Source organism: Miniopterus natalensis, chromosome 2 (assembly GCF_054644295.1).
Source record: "Miniopterus natalensis isolate mMinNat1 chromosome 2, mMinNat1.hap1, whole genome shotgun sequence".
Classification (NCBI taxonomy): Eukaryota; Metazoa; Chordata; class Mammalia; order Chiroptera; family Miniopteridae; genus Miniopterus; species Miniopterus natalensis.
The window spans coordinates 44,778,888-44,796,564 of NC_142082.1; the positions used below are offsets into that span (position 1 = coordinate 44,778,888).

The 17,677-nt window shown below is 36.3% G+C and overlaps 1 pseudogene; it reads right to left on the reverse strand.

Annotated features, from left to right (window-relative positions):
- Nucleotides 1–6,747: 6,747 nt before the first annotated feature.
- LOC107545884 (ATP synthase F(1) complex subunit alpha, mitochondrial-like) lies at nucleotides 6,748–8,557 on the reverse strand (annotated as a pseudogene).
- Between the last annotated feature and the right edge of the window lie 9,120 nt (nucleotides 8,558–17,677).

The following is a 17,677-nucleotide window of genomic DNA, read 5'->3' on the forward strand; positions in this document are numbered from 1 at the left end:
CTAACAGAAAATTTGCCTAACTCTTTTTGAAAGCAATTTGTCAGCATGTATTAAGATTGTTGGATGGGGCCCTGGTGGGGTGGAGTAGGGTGGTCTGCTGACCTGTGGCAGGCAGCGTGATACTGTGAGGTGGAGAAGACAGTGTCCCTGCGATGAGGCAGGGGCTACTGGACAACAGAGACAAAGGGGTATGTGATGGGCACAGGTCACAATGGGCAGGAGAGTTAAAAGCAGCTCCCGTGGGGTGGTTCGGTTGTAGGTGGAGATTTTGGTTTCTGGAAAAAAGGAGCAGTGGGATTAGGATTGGCAGTCGAGGTTGCTGAATCAAAGAGTAGAGGTTTTTTCAAACCTATGTGTCTGGTTTAAAAGGAAGTCTGGACTGAATGAACCCCAATATCTGCGCCTCTGGACTTCCAAGCATTCTGGCATCTGCGGGGGGGAGATCTGCACACCCCAGGTAGGGCACAGTCTGGTATAGGAGCAATCAGTCTTCTCTCACCCTGAAAAGTCGGTAATCAGTGCCCCACCCTGTCCTCAGTTACTCAGAGACAAAGAAAAAGCCTGCAGCAGACCACTGCTAGCCCACCTGCTAGAAGGACGTGGGAAACAGGACGCTCTGCAGGTGTGATAAGCAAGGTGAGGAGGGGCCCCTAGGAGCTGTCTGGGTAAAAGAGAGCCATGGCCAGCCAACCCGTGTCACCTTATCACACAGCCAAAAGGGGCCCCGCAGTAGCAGCTGTAGAAGGGGAGTATACTATATTCAGGTATGCACCGATGCTTGAGAGCGACTTCTCACGGGCCAGCAAAAGAGGACAAGTGACTGATGTGCACAACAGAGTCCACGTGGTGCCGGTGGACGTCTTCCGCACCAGCCTCCACCTCGTGCTACCTGAAGTCGTGCTGCTGGCCACCCAGAGGCAACAAGCCTACACGGACCTTAGAGCTAAGAAGGCTGCTTCCCTTGGCGTTTGTAAAGATATCCACCCACAACATTAAAAAACAGCAGCGCCGCCTGAGGCTCGCCACTGGCCGCTCTCTTTACCTTCAACTATGTCCCCATTCAGATACGAGATCTTTCTGCTCAGTGGGAAGACCTCCTTTACACGCACAGCCCCGGGTGGAGGTTTACAGCAGTGTCCTCCTCATTCCAGCTGATGACACACTGGACATGCCTGTGTGTGAGGAAGACAACAGCCCAGAGGCAAACGCCTTTCTTTTCTACAAAAGGGATTGAGATCAAGTCAGCATCAGGAGCCTTCATATGAACCCTTAAGTGTCTGGGCCACCTAGGGCAGGCATGCTGGGAGGAATGAACTCAACACACCTCCCATGTAATTGCATTCGAGACTTCACATGCTTCGGCCACAAAGCCTGCAGTGCCCAATAAAAGGGCAGGGCCGGTGGCAGGAGCAGGCGTAACAATAGGCAGTGTCACAGGTGCCAGGCATGTGGCCCAACCGGTGTGCAGACTCAGGAAAGAAGCACAGACCTGAAGGAGCAGCCTTCACAGGTCCCGAAGCACAGCACTGTGGCCGAAGGGGGTGCTTTCAACTCTTGTCCTCAGAGGGCGCTCCCTGCAGCAGCAGGAGCTGCTGGCCTCTCCCCAGAGGGCAGCATGGGTGTGATAATTGCAGGAGCAGAGACACTGGCAAGAGCTTCTGGCTCTGAACTGTCTTTAACTTTTCCTTAGCTTGATATTTGTAATTAAATAAAAAGATGACAGTAAAATGCTCACAATTGCTCTCCAAAAAAAAAAAATTTAAATGAATAAATAACTTAAATACTATTTTCATTGTTTTTAAGAATACTATTTTTAACATTAATTTGTCTGAATATGTTTTTGTAAATTATTTCTGAAATATAAAATTCATGATAGAATAAGTTAGTCATTTAAAAAAAAAAAAAAACATATGAAGTAAAAAAACTTTTTAATTTGGATGTGAAGTACATTTGTCATTGAATGATGGGGTATACCTGCACTTGAACATAAATGACTTTAATATGTTATGATAGCCCTGTGGCTATGTGTTGTCAAGTAGTTTTAGACATTTGTGGGGGTTTTTTGAGTGACAAAACAATTACTATTAAAATCTCTTGCTGGTTCACAGGAAATATGGCCTTACAAATGTTAAATAGAAAAATCCCCAAAAAGAGAAATATATTTCTTTGTTGATGAATCCTCTAAGGAAAAGTGTGTTATTATATTAGAAACCAATTTATTTAGTCAAGAAACTGGGACACCTCAGACTAAATTTCCATGTGACCCCCATTATAACTTCTTTTTTGTGATGAAGATGGAAGTCTTCTTTCTTCCTCTCATCCATTGACATAATTTTTTAAAAAAAGAAGGCATAGCCCGGCCAGGTGTGGCTCAGCGGTTGAGCGTTGACCTAGGATCCAGGTGATCAGGGTTCGATTCTCGGTCAGGGCACATGCTCGGGTTGTGGGCTTCATCCCCAGTCGGGGGCGTGCAGGAGGCAGCCGATCAATGACTCTCCCATCATTGATGTTTCCATCTCTCTCTCTCTCTCCCTCTCCTTTCCTCTCTCTGAAATCAATAAAGGTATATTTAAAAAAAACAAAAAAAAAACAAGGAGGCACAAGGAAAGAATAATCACAAATAACTATGAATAAATGTTCTATGTTTTGAAAAAAGCTAAGAAAATATAAGAAAGTCTACAAATTTGTTTTAATTGCATTGTATTATCTTTTAGAAAAGTGCTCCTTTAAAGATATTTTAAACTTAGCTAAAAGATTGTTTCACTTACATTAGTCTCTTTTTAAAATCACATAATCAAATATCTGTAAACACATGAATCCTTCATCTATTATAATGCAATTTAAGTAGACTATCAGTCAAAATTGAGATTAGACTTCTGTAAGATTTACATCATTTAAATATTTCTGATTAAGAAATCACTGAAGTGGGAAACAGCATTTATCCTATGGATTCACAGAGAGGTTGACAATCTCTGAGCCTACCTTTGATAATAATAGCAGTCACTGTGTTTTCCAACTAAAGACGTGTTGAGAATTCAGCTAAGCTATTGCTGCCTGCACATCCATTTTGTTAGGTCAAGCTGTTTGCAGGGAGCTTAAAGTGAAATTATTCACCTCATGCAAATGCACCTTCTAGAAAGCAGCCCACAGAGGCCCTGATAAGACTTTCCCAACAGCCCTTGTGATCGACAGTCTCTTCTGTCTCCAAATGCCTTCCCCTTATGTACCCCTTATATAAGACCTCTGTGGGGTTTACAAAACCCCAATCTTTTGGTTTAAATTTTCCAATCTGGACCCAGCCCAGGAACTCCAAAGTCCAATGATGAACCTAACAAAGGCATGTGTCCCAGGTCCTCACTGACTGCACTCTGCCTTGCCCTCCGCATATGGCCCTTGAGGTACTCACAGATACTTCTTCCAGGAACTGTGAATAATAAACGTCTCAATTTCAATCTTTTGTTCACTCTGTTATTGAACCATGGCTCACTATTCAACACTGTGCTCGACTTAATAAGTGTTAATTTGACAGATTTATAACAAGGTGTGAATAAATATTGTGGACTCTGACTGCTTGAGTGAGAAATCAATTCTACTGCAAACTAAATAAGAATGAATAATTTCATGATAAAAATATTAATAAGTGTGGAATATTCAATGGAGTAATAAAAGCATGCTCACCTCAATAAGTATCACAGTATTTTTAAACCTCCCTGTTGCCTGTAATTTGAGAGTGTTTATTGCATGTTGGATTTCCATTTCTGCCTTTTAAGATATGCACTCACATTCATTTCTAACGTAAAATAAATTTTCTCTTATAATACCTCCTGAGAAATAGTTGTCTCCCTCACTATCCATAAAATGTACGTGCTGACTTCTGATTAAAGATGACAGATTAAACATACTCATTTATGCCATGTTCCTCCAAAACTCCACTAAAGTGATTTTTAAAGGTATAAACCTGGAAGAAAAAATTAAAAAGAAGAAAATAAGGGAATAAACATAAAAAAATTTTTGGAGGTTGAAGAGCAGTTGCACTGATGGTCACTAAATTAGCAGCCTTGAAAATGCTGCTTAGTATATTGGCAGTTGGAAAAGCCAATGGACTACTTGATTTATACTGCACAGGAATTTGCTGTATCAGGTATTCAAGCAGGATCACACACTAGATGTTCTTTCTCCTATTGCAGTTTTGCCGGACAGTATCTGCCAAGATTATGAATTAGGGTAGGTTTGTGTCTCCGGAGTTCTAATCAACCCAAGATAAACCATCAAAGTAAGAGGTAAACAGGTACTCCTGGTACAACAGCCCAAACAGTCAATATGACAACAATAAAAACACAAAAATTCCTGAAAAACGCTTAAGGAAGGACAAAGACTACAAGGCCCGGGGTCTTTGCGTGGTTTGGGACAAAGCAGTAGCTAAGGTAGACAACAAGATGACATTAAGAGGTCACATTGTAGAAAAATTTCAAAATGCACGCATTTCCCTCATTTTTTTACTGTCTTGGAATGGCCACTGGGTGTCTATGGAGTTTGCTGAAACAGCCTCAACCACTGATGCTGCAGTAAGTGGTGTCCACTGAATAAATATCGATGAAACATAAAATCACTGGGTAGTGAGTAATAAGAGAAAAAAGTGCAAGCTAGCATCTGATATTAGGCACTCACTGCTTAACTCCATGACCTAGGGCGAGTATGTTGTCAAGCATTGAGCCCCTTTGCTTCCAATCCAACCTCTTCTTAAGACTTAACAGTTCAACGCTTATCTGAGGGGCTACTTTGTAGAAAAGGCCAACAGGGCGACCAGCCCTGCAGGTGTCATTACCTAAGTCTTTTTCAAATGGTGTACTTAGAACAGCATAAAGCAGAGGAGCAACCAGCGCTGTCATAGATGGCCTAGAAACAATTTCCCTCGGAGAGCGGAGGAGGGGAGCCAAGGGCATTGAAGACAAGCAAAAGGGACAGACCCCTGCTTTGCCAGGTTACCTTTGATTTGTCTTAAAAGCCTCTATTTCATGTAAACATTTTTTTGAAGTCTATCAAATATACCAAAAAATGAAGGAAAAAGAAACATGTAGATAAAATCCTGAATTTCATGGGAAGGGGTTATAAAAATTGTTTGTGTTTCTACAAGATGGCTTTCTTTTAAGTGTTTATGACACACCATACCTCTCCCCAAAATACTACATCATCACAATGTACTTAGAAATGTTTATGTTTCCCAGAGGTTTAAAGTTTTAAATGATATGAGGAAGGCTCTTACATAATATTTTTCATGTAAGAAATCCTCTGCTTTTGAACAATGATAATAAAATATCACTACCTAATATGTTAAAATAAAGGTATATTAATACACATTTGGTTGTATACATAGTAGTGTTCACTACATTTAATTTTTATGGTATAAAAATAAGCACTTATTAAAATGTTTATTATATAAAATATAGAGTAAGTTTTTTTACTTATTTACTTATATTTAATAAATAAAGTATATTTTAGGATACCAAAATTTTTTGAGTGGTACAAAAGCAGAAAATATATTATTATGTAATAAGCAACTATAACCTCACCTAATTCTTAATTTTTAATATTAAAATTATAAACAAACCTATGGGAATCATTATAAATATTTTATTTGAATATTTATTTCAGGGTATGGGGTGCTTAAGATGTACTTTTTATTTATTTCAATTAGAGTAGTACTTTATATTTGAAATGACCATTTGTATAATTTAAATGTTAGAATATGATGATAATTACATTTCTAATATTTTACATGATATAAATACCTCCATATGGTGCTAAAGTGGGCTCTCTAAATGATAAAAGTAAAATAAAATGTGCCTTTATATCATAATACAATACTTATTAAATGAGCTACATTATTAGAAATTCCAAAATGGGCAATCACATAATTTACAATGCAGCATGTACATTAACTTAAAAATCACTTAAGGCCCAGCCGGCATGGCTCAGTGGTTGATCATCGACCTGGGATCCAGGAGATCACGGTTCAATTCCCAGTCAGGGCACATGCCCGGGTTGTGGGCTCCATCCCCAGTCAGGAGGCAGCCGATCAATGACTCTCTCATCATTGATGTTTCTATCTCTCTCTCTCTCTCTCCCTCCCTCTCTTTGAAATCAATAAAGATATATTTTTTTCAAAATCACTTAAGTCCTAGAACACCAACTGTGTGAAAATAGAATGCTTTTATGCCAGATGTCTATAAAGACTGTCATAACTCAGAGACACAGAAACAGCTACAATCATTCCTCTGATCTATGTAGAAATTTCCTCTGTCTTTAGGCAAATGGTAAGGAGAAAATAAATGGATTCCTTCAAAGCATTTTGTAATTAGTTATGTGGAAACAGACATTTGCAGTCAGTGTATTACATACATTGGTTTGAAAAAGGAAACTAATTAGTAGCATGTATATATATCACCATTTCTCTCTTTTTCAGTAACTAAATTTTTAAGGGCCTTAGAAATAAAGATAATCAAATTTTAAAAAATAAATAAAAAGCTCAGTTTTAATTAGAAATTGAAATAGCTTTAAAGGAACACTAATGAATTCTAAATTCTACTTATCTGAACCAATTTAATATGTAAGTGTGGATAATAAATCTATACAATATTTTTACTTTTTCAATGTAAGGAAATGTTATAGCTTTGTAAAAATGTTATTAAAAACCTTCCACCAAAATATTTTCTTTTCTTTTTTTATCCACCAAGCAATATTGAACTTTTATATTTAAGGTGATTTCTGTACATCTGTAGTATGAGAGTAAGCCTTTTACAAATGGAACCGATTACTAGAAGAAACAATGACAAAACCAAACTGGCATTTGATGTGAATCCATAGGAGTTTAAGTTTCAAATCCAGCCAAGAAGTTTGTTACAATTTCTTTTGGCTTTGCATCTGACTGTTCAGAGGTTTTTCCATCAGCCCTGATATTGCCCAAAAGGGTTTGGTGTTGGCTGATAACATGAGACAAGAAAGCATTCTCAAACTTTGTGATCTTTCTGGGCTCCAGTTTATCAAGATACCCTCTTACACCAGCATAAATAATAGCCACTTGCTCTTCAATAGCCATGGGAGAACACTGCCCTTGCTTCAGCAACTCAGTCAGACGCACATCTGACTCAAGAGTTGTTGAGTGGCAGCATCGAGATCAGAACCGAACTGAGCAAAAGCAGCAACCTCATGATACTGAGCCAATTCCAGCTTCATGGTACCTGCCACCTGCTTCATGGCCCTGGTGTGGACAGCAGATCCAACATGGGACACAGACAAACCGTTCATGGCAGGGCAAATACCTTTGTAGAACAATTCTGTTTCCAAGAAGATCTGTCCATTAGTGATGGAAATGATATTCATTGGAATGTAAGCACACACATCACCAGCTTGTGTTTCGATGACTGGTAAAGCAGTCAAGGAGCGACCACCAAAAGAATCATTCATTTTGGCTGCTCTCTCTAGCAGACGGGAGTGTAGGTAGAACACATCATCAGGAGGGGCTTCACGACCAGGGGTCAGCGCAGCAGCAAAGACATCTGAGGATAAGCAACAGCCTGTTTGGATAAGTCGTCATAGATCATCAAGCATGTTTGCCATTATCCCTAAAATATTCTCCCATAGGACAGTCAGAATAAGGAGCCAGGTACTGAAGTGGGGCAGCTTCAGAAGCAGTAGCTGAAACCACAATGGTGTACTTCATGGCATCTCCATCTGTAAGTCTCTTCACCAACTGGGCAACAGGGGATCTCTTCTGACCAATAGCTACATAGATACAGTATAGCTTCTTCTTTTCATCAGTTCCATCATTGAAACATTTCTGGTTAATGGTTGTGTCAATAACGATTGATGTTTTGCCAGTCTGTCCATCACCAATAATCAGCTCACGCTGACCACAACCAATTGGCACCAAGCTATGCACAGCCTTAATGCCAGTCTGCATTGGTTCCTGCACAGAGATTCGAGGAATCATCCCAGGGCCTTTCAAGCCAACTCTCCTACGGGTCTTGGAACCAACTGGACCTTTTCCATCAGTGGCATTACCAAGGGGATCTACTACACGACCTAACAGCTCCTCGCCAACAGAAACATCCATAATGGCTCCTGTTCGCTTCACAGTATCTCCTTCCTTAATCAGTTTATCATTTCCAAACACAACACCAACAGTGTCGGGTTCCAAGTTCAGAGACATACCCTTTAAGCCTAAAGAAAACTCTACCATTTCTTCTGCTTGAACATTCCTCAGCCCATGTACTTGGGCAATACATCACTAATACTTAAGACATGCCCAGTCTCTTCAAGGTCAACAGAGGTATTGGCTCCAAGTATAATATTTTAAACAAAAATAAAATTTTTAAATTAAAAAAAAAGAAAAAAGAATAGAGGGCATCTCAGCAGTGCCAGTCTCCTGAAGACGAGTGTTAGAGGCATGGAGATTCCTTGCGGCAATAAAGGGTGATCCCAAAGTAGTTTTGGAGACCAGCCTGGCCTGCCAAGGGAGGGCGTGGGCCAAGGCCACCTCAACGCACAGGGACAGCATTCTTGCAGCTCCTCGGAAGCTCCTCTGCAGCAGCAGCCTTGGACTGACTGGCCAAAATATTTTCTTGACTGCAACAAAATTTGATCAATTAAACTACAATGTATTTTCAACTATGTGCATGATGTCTTATTAAATATCAGAAACACATTAACATATATACACATGGTCAATCTTGGAGCAAAAATCATGAACAAAATATAAAATCTGTGTGTATGAACTGTGTGTCACAGATACTGATTGTATAAACTGGGGAAAATTTAGCATAATTCCTTATAGCCAAAATTATTGAAAAAAGTAACACATTATGTAATGCTTTAAAATACTTGGCTTTTTAGAAAATTTTTTATTTTCTATGAAGAAAATAAGTTTTGAATATAGTCAATTCTGTTCTGACTATTTTGTTTGCAAACGTCATTATTTAATCACTTATTGGACACTACGTCCTCCTCTAAATTTTGAATAATTATGACCTAAAAGGAAAATCAAGTTCTTTCAAATATGAATACCTTTTTAAACAAAGGGTCTAAAGTTTAACATTTTTAAAATGTTTGTTAGTATTTTCCTAATAGATATACATTGATAAATTAATATAACACATGGGTGTTTTTTGGGGAAGAGATAATTTGTTTGTTTTGGTTTTGGTTCGGTTTTTGGTTAATCCTCACCCAAGGATATTTTCTTTATTGATTTTAGAGAGAGTGGAAGGGAGGGAGGGAGGAGGAGAAGAGAGAAAGAGAGAGAAACATCGATGTGAGAGAGACACATCAATTGGTTGCCTCCCACATGTGCTCCGATTGGGGGATCTAACCTGCAACCCGGGTGCGTGCCTTTGACTGGGAATTGAACCCGAGGCCCTTCAGTGCGTGGGCTGATGTTATAACCACTGAGCAACACCGGCCACAGTTAACACTTGGTTTTGATTCTAAATTATAGCTAAAAGCATAGCTAAAATCTATAAGATTGATTTCTTTAAATTTATATATACCAGAGGTTGAAGATTTGTTAATGACAGTAGGACTTTTCTTTAATAATATTGCTTTAGGTGTCCCAATTATTAAACTGAAATCATGGTAATGTGTAGAAGCTTTATAATGCAAAATAATTGACATAGTTCTTAAGGAAGAATGGAAAATTTACTTGACATGTAAAAATTAATACAAACACTGACAAACTAAACAATACTTATTATATGCACTAATGGTTTTAAAAGCTTTTAAAATTGTATTTTAGACATTGTATTTCCACTGTCTAAAAAAAATAAAAATGTTGAAATTTCATACACAACTAATTAGCTTATAAAAACACTATATTATGAGTATTTTAATAATCAGATGAATAAGATTACACCACTTTTCCCAGGCTTCCTTTTGCTAAGGTCTTATGCTGAAGCCATTTTGTCATAATAATACAGTCTTTCATCTTGAAATTTAGAATGTAACATGAAATTTTAAAATTCAATGTAATACGTTTCTCTTTATATCTCTAGATTTAAGAAAATTAAAATAATGTACGTGTGCTTGAACTAGAATAATTCTGCCTATTCTTTTTCTATAGAATAAAAACTAAGAGCAGATGAGAAAAGGGTGATATCAGCAACCTTAGTGGGAAATATATTACCTCGTTACCTAGTCCAAAATTTAAACCAGTTCTTAGACTCACAGCACCTTGATTGAAAAAGAAAATGAACCAAAATGAGGACCATGCAACGTGATAGAAAATACATACAGCATGGATTTTCCCAATACTTTTCAAGAGAAATGTTAGGCTATTTATATGGGTAAGTTTTTACTGATAATAGGAGAATCTCACATATGTTAAAAAGTGCTGATTATTAGTTCTCACTTGCATGCACTGACAAGAGAGGACCCAAAATGCCGTCACATCTTGCCTACACACATTTGAGTGGCCTACAGAGTCGAGGAGATAAGTAACATACTGTATCGAATGGGCCAAGTCAACCTAAATTTCATTTTCTTGTTCACTGCATGCTCTGAATCAAAATCTATTCTGGTCTTGCTTAAAAAATCATAAAAATAAGCTTTCAAAGTTTCAAGTTGTTTACAAGTAGTAATTTAATTTAGTTCTAGAAAAAAATCAAAAACATTTATAGGAATATAAAAACATTCAAAGTCCAGCAAGATAAAATTTATAGTTTTTGGAATCTAATAAAATATTGCCTGCATACAAACAAGCTTGAAAATACAATCCATAAAAAGGTTTAAAAATATTAATTAATTGAAACAGACCCAGAAATAACACTTATAATTATCAAAGATATTAAAAGTTACTATAAAAAGTGTTACTATAAAAATGTTGTAGCATGTTCAAGATAGCAGAGAAATAAAGATTTAGTATATTAAGCAGGAAAGCATAAGGTTTTTAAAAATAAACAATTTGAAATTCTAAAAATGAAAAGTATAATGTTTGAAATTACAAATGCACTGACATTGATTAGCAGCAGATTAGACGCTGCAAGAAAGAAGTTAAATTAATGAACTTGAAGACAAAGTGAGAAACTATCAAATTTGGGTGTGAGAGTGAAAAAAAATAAACTGAAAAGTAATGAAGTACTAGTATAATTTGGAAAAAATTTAAGCAGACTTAAGTACTTAAATGTATTTAAATATCCCAAGCATAACTGAAGACCCAGAAGGATAGCAATGAGAAAGGGAAACAAAAAATATTTGAATAGTGTCTGAGAATTTTCCAAATTGATGGTGAGAACTATAAATTCATAGATCTAAGAATATTAATAAATCTCAAGCACCAAATAGGTGAAGAATATTACAACAAAGGAAATCATAACATTTGCTTAAAATAATTATGAGCAGAATATTTTAGAGGTATCCAGAAAATAAAGACAAATTAAATGCAAAGGAACAAAGGTAAGAATCAAAGTAGAATTATCCTATGAAACAATGTGAGGCAGGAAACAGCAGAGCAACATATTTAAAGTACTGATAGGAAAAACAAAATAAAAATATAAGTAACTTGTATCCTATACCCAGAGATAGTATCTTTCAAATATAAAGGTAAAGACTTTTTAGGCATACAGATCTTGAAAGAACTAAGAGAAGACCTGCACTACAAGCAAGGCTAAAAAGAGAAATGATGCCGGAGATATCTGATCTACACAAAGTACAGCAAAAGTGATAAATATAAGAGATTATATAAACCATTTTTTGTTATTGTTTAAATATATTTAAAATATAATTGATACTTTCAAACAAAAGTAATATAGTGCACTGGGGCCTTTATAATATATGCAGTATTGGAATGTGTACAACAGTAATACAGTAATAAAAATAAGTTAAGTGTAATAAGTGTAAGGTTCTAGAGGTCAAGTAGTATAATTAATTGAACGCAAAGTAAAAAGTTTAAGATAGCATCCAAGTTCCCCACCCTTTGCTGTATGTGCCCTATAAAATCTCTTTGAATATACACAGGGTCTGTGGATATGATAAATATTCTTCTCTTGAACAGGCTATATTAGATGGAATACATTACAAGATCATCATTCCCATGATTGCCTTACACTATATAACTCCTTTAGAGTAACCTAGAATAAGATCCTTTTATTGGCTTTGCAGGGAAAAAAACAAAAAAAAACTGCCATGTCATAAGAGGAACATGTGGTTAGAACCCAAGTGTAGTCTCTAGATCCTGATGGAAACCCCCAGCCGGCAAGAAAGCAAGGATTTCGGCTTAAAAGCCACATGGCTCTGAATTCTGAAGAAAACCTAAATGAGCTTGAAGAGGGCCTGAGTTCTAGATAAGAATTCAGCCTGGCCTACACCTTAATTTCAACCTTCTGAGCCTCTAAGCAGAGAGCCCAGTTATATCATGACCAGATTTCTAACCTACAGAAAGAGCAAGATAAGACATCGGTGTTTCAAGCAGTGAGGTTTGTGGTATATAAATGCAGAAGCTGCCATAGCAAATATCTAGAAATGTTTAAGTGGAGTTGGAAGCAGGCAGAAAGCATAGACTAGAGGAATTTTAAGAAGGATAGACCAAACCAAAGAGGTAAAAGTAATGAGATAGTCAATTTCAAGATAACATGATATTATCTAAGACTTCTTCATAGCAGACAGGAATGAGATTCTCCAACTGGCATAAAGAAGTAAGCTTCCTTATTGTGATGGGACCATCTGGGTTAGTAGTGAAAGTAGTTTCTAGTAGTTACGAGCAGCCCAGGATGACAAGGAAAAAAAGACTTCAGGCCTACAGCTTCTTGGAACTAAATTTTGCCAACAACTTAAATAAGCTTGGAAGAGATCCCCAAGCTCATGGTGAGAGCACAGTTGGCCTGACACCTTGATTTCAGCTTGTCAAGACCCTGGGAAGAAATCCCAGTTACATCATATCTCAGACTGTTACTTTCCAAAATGGCAAGATATGAATGGGCATTTACTTAGTTTACTCCCCAGGTTTGAGGTGGCTTGTTATGTAGCAACTAAAACTAATATAGACATAATATAAACCAAAGACCAACCACAAAATAACATATAATAGTTATAGCTTGATTTTTCAACCTCAGCATTATTGATATATGTGAAATACAACATGATAGCAGTTTAAACCTAGGTATCATCGACATAGGTGCTCACGTGTGTTTTCTTCCTATAACAAATATATTTTTTAAACTCTGTCAGAAAACTAAGTTAGAATTAGCTTACATGACCTACTATCATCAGACTTAATAAAGAAAAATTTAGATATTTGAAAGTTTACAAAAGGTTAATTGAAATAATAAAATCATAATAATTGTCTATTTAATTGGCCTTAAGCAATTTAAGATTGGAAGCAATTATGCAAGCTATAGGATTGAAATATAGTGTGATCTTTGAAGTGTGTGTTAGCATAATTATGTGGAATATCACACTTTCTCCTCTGTGATGAACAGAAAGAATTACACAGAATCAACTCAAAGGCAAAGGTTTTTCTTCACCAATATAATACCTTAAAGATTAAGGAATCAGGAGAAAGTCATCTAATAACCTACATGTAGAGATATCAAGTTAAGGTTTTAATGCCACTTAAATGACTAACATAAAACGACTCTCTACTGTACTTAGTGAACATAATTACAGAGTATAGCTGAGAGAATATGACTTTGGAAAATTTAGTTTTATGTGAAGTATTTCTAATTTTTTGTTTAGTTTTGTTTGAGAGAGAGAGAGAATTATATTACACATGGATTATTTTTCTCATTCAATTTCTTAAATAATTTCAAAACAATTACCAACAAATAAAGTAAGATTAAATTAAAGTATAACTTTAGCAGAGTTATTTCTAGTGACCAAATACAATATAACACCATATAAAGCAAGGATTCAATGTCTGTGAACTGAGTAATAAGAATTGAAAAATACAATAAGATACTTATTTGAACTGGAGAAATTTTTCTAAATGGAAGCAGAAGCTAAAAAACAACTCAGGTATTTTACAGCTTTGAAGGAGAGATATACAGAAAAAATAAATGAGTGCACCAACTTTTAATAAAATCTGATTAGATACTATGTATTTAAGTAATGAAAGCACTTGTGACTAAACATTTTCAGATTTCTAACTCTTACCTCACTAGGAAATAACAGTCAATTCTTTTTATGTCCCTAAATATTATATTTGGAATCATGCAGAAATGACATTTTTTTAGTATGTGTACATCAATATACACTGCATTTTGTGTATTGATATTCTTAGATTTATTTTTTAATATTAAATCACTTCTACAAATTTCATCATCATTAACCCAACAGGTTAACTTTCCACCCCCTTTCCCTGCCCTAGGTAAAGCAGAATCATTTCTCCTTCCTTCTTGACTATACTGCATTTTATTTATACCCTGGTTTAGTACCTATCACATTTTACTTTAAGGTTTTAAACCTTTTAATAGTTTGTGAATTTTCTGAGATCAAGGCTAAGTGTGTTATTTTTATCTGTGTCTTATTAATGAGAAATAAGCCTATCTTATCAGGGTTACCGTACTCACAAACAGTTATTAAAATAATTGCATTTATTTTAATCTCTTATTAATTTACTGGATTATGCCTGGTCATGATACTAAACATAAGCATTAATTCTGCTCAACCATTCAGGAAGCCAATATACTTTTGTCCTGATGCTGCCCCTTAGAGCCTTTGGTTACTTTATTTAACATAGCCCTGTGTCTCTTTCACATACTTTGTATTCCTTTACTTTTGTCCTTTACTCTACTGGACACACCTTATGGAAGTGAATATATTTAATAATCATCAGATCTTTGTCAAGATTCTGGCATATAGTAGATTCTCAATAAATCTTCACTGAATAATTAAATCTATTTTAATTTCCCTGCTTACCATCTCTAACTAGGAAAAATGTGTTATATATATTTGTCTTTCACAAAGCCAAGACAGTGTTAGAAATTTAAATAAATGTTCAAAAAGTACTTGTCAGTCATTAAAAAAATAGTTGTTTTATGTTTCTGTTCACCCCAAAATAAGGCATTTCCACACTTTCTAGTCAGTAAAAATCCTTCATAGGATAATACAACAATTTTTGCATTTGCTTAGTATTAAAATCTTCAACTCTTTTAGATGTCTTTGCAATACTCTCCTTTTTAATTTTTTTTCAATCTATATATTTATTTTTAGAGCTAGAGAAGGAGAGAGAGAGAGAGAGAGACATCAATTTGTTGTTCCACTTATTTATATATTCATTGGTTGATCCTTGTATGTGCCCTGACCAGGGACTGAACCCACAAATTTGGCGTATCTGGACAATGTTCTAACCAAATGAGCTACCCAGCCAGGGCCTCTCCTTTTTTTACTTTCCCTACTCAAATCAGGATTATCAAATCTTATAAAATATTCACTTCATAATGACTTTGAAACTCAGTATATCATGCTTGCTTTATTAACATCTCCTTCTAAACTGTTTTTATGATTCCAATAATTCTTGTGCAAATCAACCAATATAGTATTATAGAACAAAAATTGCCAAAGAAAAAAAATACTAAATTTTTATTGTCTAAAAATTACTTAAGTTAAAAAATTCAAAGTCATCCACAAATTGACCTTACATGCTGATCTGCAGCTTGATATAATTATCCTTATACTTCATCCTCTGGATCTAATAAACTCATTTTTTAAAATCATTAAAACCACTTTGTCTTACAGCACACATGTATTTTCACAATTTCTGCTCTTCTTAATGATTTCCAAATACAAAATTAAAATATTTTATTCTAATTAACATTTTTATCCAGATCCTTCAGATAGTACATTTATTTTATAGTAACAGTTTAACCCAGAAATGATTTTGCCCCTGCCAAATATATCCACCTTTAATCAAACTTTTCTTTCAGAATCCATCTGAAGTTTAAAAACTCATGATTCCATAGGAAAGAGGAAGCTTTCATCAATTATCAAATAATACATAGAGATGAAAAGTATATTTGAGTGGTAAGTGCTTTAAGTAGTAAGTGCTTTAGGATTTTAAAAAGTGGGTACTAAAATTTGCTGATTTGTGCTTAAGCCTTTGACATTTACAAAGATTATATTTATTTGTTTTAATGACAGATTAGAAATTAAGCAAATTATCATCATGTGCTCAAATATAAAGCTGTATTTGTTTTCATTGATCTGCTAAATTAAAAAATAAAATATTTATTCTACCTACCTATCATGCAGAAACTATTTTTTTTTACAATGGAGGTTAACTGGAAAAAAGTTATCTCTGAAATAATTATAGAAAAAGATAAATTTAACAAGAAAATAACAATAAGATAAAATATCAAAAAAATAATTTTAAATAGAATTGATTGTTTTGACAGAAATCAATGTAGCAAACATATTTCCTTAGACCAAGCTAGTAGGCTGTTAGACAGACTTGAGCAGAGTGCCTAGCAAAGAGCAAAACTAGGATGGGACCTCACCCCACCAGGGTGACCTTTTCTCCCCTAGCATATCACTGGTCATGCAGTTAAAAGCCCCTGGTCTTTCATCTCCCCTGACCTTCCCTCCTCTGGCATGTCCCTAGTCATGTGGTAGGCTCCCTTAGAGGAGGAAGAAGGGGGCTGGAAAAGAGCTTCAGAAGTCTCCCTTACAAGCCCTTGCACAGACACTCCCTTAGGCATTAAGCCCTCAGGACAATGAGGTCCTGGCCCACAGCAAATAATTTCAGGAACAAAGCCTCCTGTCTGCTGACCACAAAGACAGTTTTGGTCATCTAGACGTAACATCTAGGCCTCAGTTGTGTTTCAGCTGCAAGCCCAGTAAAGCATCAAGGCCAGGTGGGCAATGCCTTGGCTGACGTCAAGACCAGCTGAGATGACTAATGACCTCCTCCTCTGGTGAGGCCAGTCAGCGAGACCAGGGCCCTGAAAGGACATACTTTGAAAGCTGATGAATATTCTCTTGAGATTCTCCTCTGAGGCCTTCCCTAAAATCTCCACCTTCAGGAAACAGTTAAAATCCCTTAAAACAAAGGACAGAGCATGGTGTGCTCTCTCTCTCTCTCCGTCTCTCTCTCTTTCTGGAGCAGGGTTGGGGAATGTCTGACCCAAGGGCTGTATATGGCCCTTGAAATCATTTGGTCTGGCCCTGTCAAGGCAACCACAGGCAAGATTCAAAATTCAATAAATCTAGGAGCTTTTTTCATAGCTAATTTTTAAGTTGATAATTTTATATAAACCACAAATGATATAAATACCCAAATGGCCAGTGGCAGAGAAAAGGTTCCCTACCCCTACTTTAGAGCATTTCCTTGACTTTCCCCACCCCCTGCTTTCCACAGGCTCAACCTCTCTCTCTCTCTTTCTCTTTCATGTCCCCAGCCTTTCCTCTTCTCTTTACCCAGGCATGTTTTCTTTGTCTTTATTTCTCTTAAGCTCCAGCAGCCCTTCTTTTGCCTGTGTACCTTGTTTCCTGAGTCTCTGCATCCCAACTGGCTCACTTCCTCTACCCCTGTGACTTTCTAAACAAACTTTCACGTGCATTTGAGTTCCTTGGCTCTGAATTCTTTTCTTAGATGAATACAAGAACCCAGATAGAACATCTGGTGCTGTTCAAAATTAACACAACCACCCAATTTCCTAGCACATTATTATTTCATAAGATAAAGTGAGTAATCATC